The sequence below is a fragment of the Magallana gigas genome, chromosome 1, assembly GCF_963853765.1.
Source record: "Magallana gigas chromosome 1, xbMagGiga1.1, whole genome shotgun sequence".
Lineage (NCBI taxonomy): Eukaryota > Metazoa > Mollusca > Bivalvia > Ostreida > Ostreidae > Magallana > Magallana gigas.
The window spans coordinates 22,040,745-22,048,205 of NC_088853.1; the positions used below are offsets into that span (position 1 = coordinate 22,040,745).

General features: G+C 31.2%; 1 long non-coding RNA gene across 1 annotated transcript; it reads left to right on the forward strand.

The window, feature by feature from the left end:
- Positions 1 to 4,853: 4,853 nt before the first annotated feature.
- Positions 4,854 to 6,382, forward strand: LOC117687830 (uncharacterized). Its single transcript, XR_010711646.1, has 3 exons — positions 4,854 to 5,140; positions 5,615 to 5,755; positions 6,164 to 6,382. It is a non-coding gene; the product is annotated as an uncharacterized lncRNA (long non-coding RNA).
- The last annotated feature ends 1,079 nt before the right edge of the window (positions 6,383 to 7,461 follow it).

Here is a 7,461-nt window from a genome sequence, read left to right on the forward strand (position 1 = left end):
TTATTTCTATTGCTCATGGAATATGTTTATTTATTGAGCTAAAATACGAAGTAACGACTTCTTTTTAAGTCATGACGGTTTTTAGAAAAAAAAGTTTCTAATTGCAATGTTTTAGAATTGAAACCTGCTAATGTTAATTGTTTTTTAATGATTTAGATAATTGTTTACAATTAGCTAGAAAAAGCATGTGCGATTTTTTGTTTAAATAAACTGGATTCATTTAACCGATTGATGCAAATTATTAGTCTTTTTTTAGATAACGTGTATAAAAGCTTCGTTGAATATTCATTATTCAACTCCTTTACAATTATTGTCAGCTTTTATAAAACAAAAGTTTCCTTTACTTTTTTTTAAAAACAGTGCATTAGATAATGAAAGAACAGAATCAGACTTTATATGAAATATAAAAAAAAATACTCTTCTTTAAAAATTTATATAAACAAATTCACGTATAAGCATAAACGCATTGTTTAGTCTGTTGACGTTAATAGTTTGAGTCTAACTACGTAAACAATCATAATAGATAAGCAAATTAAATGCACTGACTGTAAATGATGTACATAAAATTGTTAATAAATACAATGATAATAATTTTATTACTTTGCGTTGGTCTCATCTTGAATTATTTATTCTGTCACTGCTTCATCAAAAATGAATGGTACACAATAAGTTCAAATAAAATTGCGTCTTGTAGTTATCTTTTTATTTGTAATAAAGATTCTAAAAAACCCAAACAAACAGAATTGCAACTTAGATGAAATTTGCTATTTAAAACATGTACTGAGATTTGACGGGAATAAAGATGGCGTTAAGAAAAACATGTATTTCGCCTGTTTTGTAGGGTCAGGTGTCATGTTTTGTTTGAAATGATAACCAGGACGTATGGCATTGTTTACTAGAATTAATCCAATAAAAGCACACAATAACCTCACTCTTGATTCAAATGTGTTTTAAAAACACCATAATTAATGTACAGACTGTAAATTTTTGAAATTGAATACTGTTTTATCGATGCTAAAATATGTTCCTTTTTTTAAACACGTTTGTTTACGCATAGAAAGTATTAGTACAATTTGTTGGAATTGCTCTAAAATGCTCTTCAGAATTATTTTTTACATTAATGTTCATTACATTTTTTCTTTTTTCTTCCTCTCTCTCTCTCTCTCTCTCTCTTTCTTTCTTTTTCTCTCTTTCTACGAAAGACACTTTCCTCAAAGCTAAATTTAGGCTAATAAAATGATACTACTGAATATATGTACTTGTTCTACTCAAACAAACGGCTACTCAGAAGTTCAAATTATATAACGGTGCAATTTGGAGGCTATTGTGAATTACTTTTGCTTGTGGGAATTAACTGTTAGATGTCACCCTTCAATTAAATATCCATCGGTAGACCAAGATGATTATAATACTTAATTTATTTCACAATTATTTATGTCGCCTAAAGAACTAGATATAATTGTTAACTATAATATCCTGCATAGACTATCTTTATTGGTCTGTTAACAAAGTGCAGAGTATTTATTTTTACTGATACGGCAATAATATTGTAATTATTCATTGAAGATGAATACATTAATATGAAAGTAGAAAACATATTAACAGAATGAAGTTTGTTCTAATGTGCGTTTATTTTTTCTGCTTTATTCAAAACTCTAAAAAAAGAGAAAATTTATCTTGTTGACTATTAATATATTCATAAAATGCACCATACATCCTCATAAATAAAACATTTAAAATAGTTGTAAACATCTTGTTTATAATACAGATTGTCAAAACAAGTAAAAAGTGAGAAAAATAGCTGAAATAGCTGTTTAAGTATAAAATAAGGGTACCGAATTGCTATCTATGTAAATATATAGAAGTTGTTGAGGCATCTACTTCGTGCAGTAGAACAAGACACCATAAGGAATGCTGTTCGTTGCACTCTTTTCGCTGACCACGCTGCCGCTCTGTGAGGCTGTGGGATGTAAGTACATTAAATAATTTGTTTAATGTAATGTTGACGGTAAAAGTTGTCGTGGTCATATGTATCTTTCCATTTCTGTAATAAAAACTTGAAGCTAACATGTTAGGGTAGAATTTTTTTTTAAACCTCTGGTTTTTTCTTTATCTAGCAATTGTTCTATAGCTGCTAAAATTATATCTTTAAATTCATTGTACATCTAAAAATATATTTGCTGCCAATCTAACTATCTAAATTCAATTAATCGGTGAATAACTTGACTTAAAGAATGGTAAGATAACGGATTCTTAACAGCCATTCATTGTAGATTTCAATTTATCATTTTTAATGTAGCTGATTTATAATTATTTTGTTTTCATTTCGTTTAGTTTATTAATATTTTTTTTCTTTCTGACAATTTAAATATTTTTTAAGAAACCAGGCATAACAAAACCAAAGTATTTGATTTCTTTTAGATTTTGAAAGGAATCAACAAAGGCAGTACATGGGTTGAATGAAGTTTTGCTCTTGTGTTATAATTTGTTCACCTATTTTAAACAACCCTTTGATAAACTTCTTTACATAATTGATGTACTATAATATTTACCTATTGGATACTTTTATAAATACAGATAACCTGGCGTATAGGAAGCCTACATGGCAGACTCTTGAAAAATATTCCTCTGCGAAGGCAGTAGATGGGCTGTACGAGACTAGCTCAGGAGGACGGGATCAGTGCGCAATGTCCTACCCATCTTCGAAGGAAGTCACGTGGATGGTTGACCTCGAGGCTACGTACAGTATATATACAGTAGTTTTATATCATAAATCCGGTGGACTAAGGTATGGTAAGTGAAATACTCTTTCTTGTGTTCATGTTAAGCAGAAATGTCAATTTTACTCGATTGGCTTAGTCGACTAATCATGGGTTTTTTAGTCGAGCGATAGTGAAGTATATGTGCACTCGTTGATTTTTTGGAACTGTGTGTCCTTCTGAAATCAAATAATGATAATTTCACGTATATAGTATTTTAAACTAAAAAAATACATTTTATAACTTCATTATAAAAATATTTACTAAACGAATTTTGCTTGATAAATTAAAGAAGTATTTTATCTTAATAGTCATTAGCAAATACCTTATCTTTTGCTTTTACTTGTGACACTTACAAGAAAATGAGCTCCATAATATCAAAAACAGATCAAGTGTGATCAGTTTCATGTTAAAACATCATCACATTCCTAATCAAAAATTAAGTTTAATGATTATAAAAAAAACTAAACCCCTTTTATTAAATATTGATATGATTAAATGTCTGATCAAACATACATATACTCTACTGACCAACTGATTACACAGCCCATTACATTGGTCATCTTTAGTAAGTATCTGCCTAAATTTTTCTATTCAAAACAAATACTTGCTCTTCAAAATCAAAAGAGATCAATATGTAAGGCGGTCAACGTTACAAAAAAATGTTACAATTGCACAGTCGGTAACTTAGAAATAAAAAATGATAAAAAAAGAAAACTAATTTTTATTCGTAGCTCAAAAACTGCTGCGTTAAGAAAACATGAAAATGTTTTAAATGTTCCTCTAGTCGAGTACTCGTATACTCGTTAACATCCCTTGATTTGAGTAATGAAACCAACTGGTTTAAATCTGTTAACTAAACATTATCAATTTTACAACAATTGGTAAACAAGTTCCATAACTTATAATAAAATCTCTTGTTGGCAAAGATGTAAGCGTGAGGGTGTCATTGGTTTGGGAAGAAGCAGGAGTACCCGGAAAGAACTACATGTTCAAGCGGGCGACTGTCGTACTTTATCACATACAACCACTGTCGATTACGGGGATCGAACTTGTGTTGTATCGGTTATAAGCTCGCGAATTGTCGTTTACGCTACTTGGACACCTGGTGAACTTATCTGAACAACTACTTGATTGAAATGCAATGTCCTCACTAACCTCGCAAACACATAGTGCACTCTCGAATAAAAATTATTTTACATGTGTATATTGCATAATTTGAACGTCATAAAATGGAAATCAAAACAACCAACAAAGGTGAAGTTATGATACCTCAGTTTTATACTTTTTGTAACGTTTACTTTATTCAGTTCAATTTAAATTCATGTTGATTTTCAATCAAAACCATAAAATGGCATCTGAAGTACATGAAGAAAAAATAGCATATTTACATAAATACAATATACATATAAATTCTATATATCACCCTTTAATCGATTCCTGAATATCGAGTTGTCATTTTTGTCAAAACTGATCTCTTAACGTTTGTTTATTAGTTGTCTTAATCCAACTGGTGTTATAATGGTATACCAAACATTTAAAAGTCGGCATTTGTCTAATTGTTTTTATAGAGTATAGCCATTGATTTGGTATTTTTCTCATGAAGTATGCATGTACATTCATACATATATGTAATTTAGCTTATTTTTTTCACTGCTATTGCTAATGTTGGCCCAAAATGAAAATGCTAGTAGAAATTGTTATATACAGTCTGGGGAAATCGTCCAGTTTAACCATATACCAGGTAAATAGGTGTACACCTTTCAAATTATGTATATGTTTCAAATATTTTAAATTGACACGTTCATTAATGTCAACATTTTCTCAACTCTAAAATTCAAATGCATATAACAAACCTGGTACAACATTTTATATAAAAAAATCAAATTCACAATCAATAGGCAAAGTTCTTGTCTTCCGTATAAGTTCGTACATAGATTGTTGTGCTTGCTCACACAGCCGTTATTTTCCTTAAAAATTAAACCCGTTCTTGAATAATAATTTTTAATATGTTATAATAAAATTCCTTATTTATTTCAACAGGTAAACAATTATACATGTAGGTAAAGACTTATTTGGGTTGACGACCTTTAAAAGATACTACTATTTTTTATTTCTTTGATTTTCAAAAGCCACCAATGAAAGCATTTTCTTGGATTCCGTAATCTACATATCAAATACAACAGAAAAAGAAGACGGATATGTCTGCTACCACGCGAGCAACCACGTTTCACTAGACATACATCCTAAAACCACCGCATACTGTGGTACAGTAGGCCGATACGTATTATATCAACACATTACGAGGAATCTCATGTCAACAACAAATCTGGGCTTTTCTGCAAAATCACAGATAGCTCTCTGTGAGGTCGAGGTTTTTGGTAAGTGATGACGTTAAAAGACTTTATCATTACATTTTCAGTTTTAAATCGTTGAATTTATTAATAAGAGAGAAAATCAACTTAAATGAAGAAACATTTTTTTATGTTTTTATTTGTAAACAATAACTATAGTCAAATATAGCATCTGCGTTTTTTTAAATTAATTTGCTAATTCTCTCGGCATTATATGTTTACTGACAAGTCAATGTAAACTTAGTGAGACGATCTTAGTGTCAACCAAAAAAAATATCAGATGTAACTAAAATTTTAAGCTTTAATTTTCTAAATCTGTAACGTCTTTTTTAGTCAAGAAAACATTCAAATAATTTAGATTTGAGTATTTTCGTATGGTGCCCTTCATCTTAAAGAAATCAAGACAGTCTGAAATGGTCATGATCATTAACCCCTAATCCCTCGTAAGCAAGAGGTCGATAACTTCGTTAAAATATTCTTTGTTTCCAACTGATATTAAAGGTTGTCCCCTTGGTTTCTATGGTGGGAATTGCTCTAAGCCGTGTCCTATCAACTGCCATCACTGTAGTATTCTCACCGGACTGTGTCTTGGATATTGTACTCCCGGCTACGACGGTCGTTATTGTGATCATTTTAAAAGAAGTGAGTTATAGTATTTCCTCTTGCTATGAATTCTATAAAAAGAAGTTATTTATTGCATTTTGTTTCCGACGAATCTTATCTATGCAGATAATTCTTTTTTTTGCTAATTCTCATAAGTATGAATTTTATAAAAGAACTTATTCTAAACATTTTTTTCTTACGATGTATATTTTCCTGATGTCTTTTTGAAGCAAGATCTGTTTACTTGCAGATGTTAATTTTCAGTCAATTTCATTTTATTATAAAGTGAATTTTCATCTTTTTCTTAATTAAATCATCTTGAATGAGATATGTATAATAAAGTTAGCTACATACGTTGACATACGTTTCACACACCAATTCCATGATCTATTAGTTTATTAACAGCGGTTTTTTTTAAGTTTAGTTTTTTTTTTAATTTTTTTACAGTCAATATGGCTCTGCATCGTCCGACTTTTCAAATGACATCGATTATTGATAAGCATCAAAGTGATAGACTAGTTGATGGTAAAGTATTAGCTGGTATTATCACTCAAGGAGTATGCACCTCGACCAAGGAGAACCAAGTTTTTGCTATGTGGGTAGTGAATTTGCAGAGACCTAGACGAATTGAGCGCATTAGTGTGTTTTCAAGAACGGATAATAAGACATGGGGTAAGGAAGAGGCTCGGTTTTGCTAATCCTTATGTAGAATGACATATTTCTTATAATATACATTTAGCAGGAACATTCAGAAGTAAAGTTTTACCAATTCCTTTTTCCATTCTTTTACTGGTTGACATTTACATGTACAGTACCGATCAGACCTAACCTAACAGAAAGTAAACTCCAACTAAACACTGTGTTTTCTTTCTTGGTTTGCTCTGGGTTTACTTCGGGTTTACTAGAGTGGACCCAGAGTAAACCCAAAGTACATTGTAAACCCAGAGTGGACACAGAGGGTAAACCCCGTTCAGAAGTATACCCTTGAAAGCAAGCGCTGCATGTGTATTCGGAATATACAAGGGGCAGGGATTACAGCCAGTCAGATGGTAAGGTAAAAGACGAGTCTGATTCACACTACCGTGAATACAGATGACCTCAAAAGCAATTCCCGAGTAAACCCAACGTAAACCCAAACTAAACTCTGAGTGGACTTAAATTTTCAAAAAGTAGACCCCAAGTAAACCCCAAAAGTAAACCGGGGGTTTAGTTTGGGTTTACTCTGGTTTTAGGTTGGGTCTGATCGGTACTTTATCTGAACATTGAATTAATATTTTCTTGGATAATTATATTATTGTCCTCAATTTAAAAATTTATATCACAGATGCAAATAACGGTTTCACAAAAAGGCTTTTGGGATTTTCCATCATTGTATCTAATACAACTGATCGTCGAGATGGCGTCGTCTGTTTTCAAGATACACACTACACGGCGTCCACCATTCCAGATGAGGTGATAATATATTGCTCTGTGATTGGTCAGTACGTCTTCTACTACAATGAAAGACTCCCTGGGATACATTATCCACAGGATTACAGTAAATATGCACATGGCGACCTCTGTGAGATTGAAGTTTCAGGCGAGTTTTATTTTATATTCGAACACGAAATGCATAAATTTGAAATTGAATATCAATGTTGAAAATCACAGCACAATGTGAACTAAAAGACTTGTCTATGAACGGAGCATAAACCAAAAAATACTTTCCACGAAAATAATTGCTTTTAAAATACCTGTTTAAATTG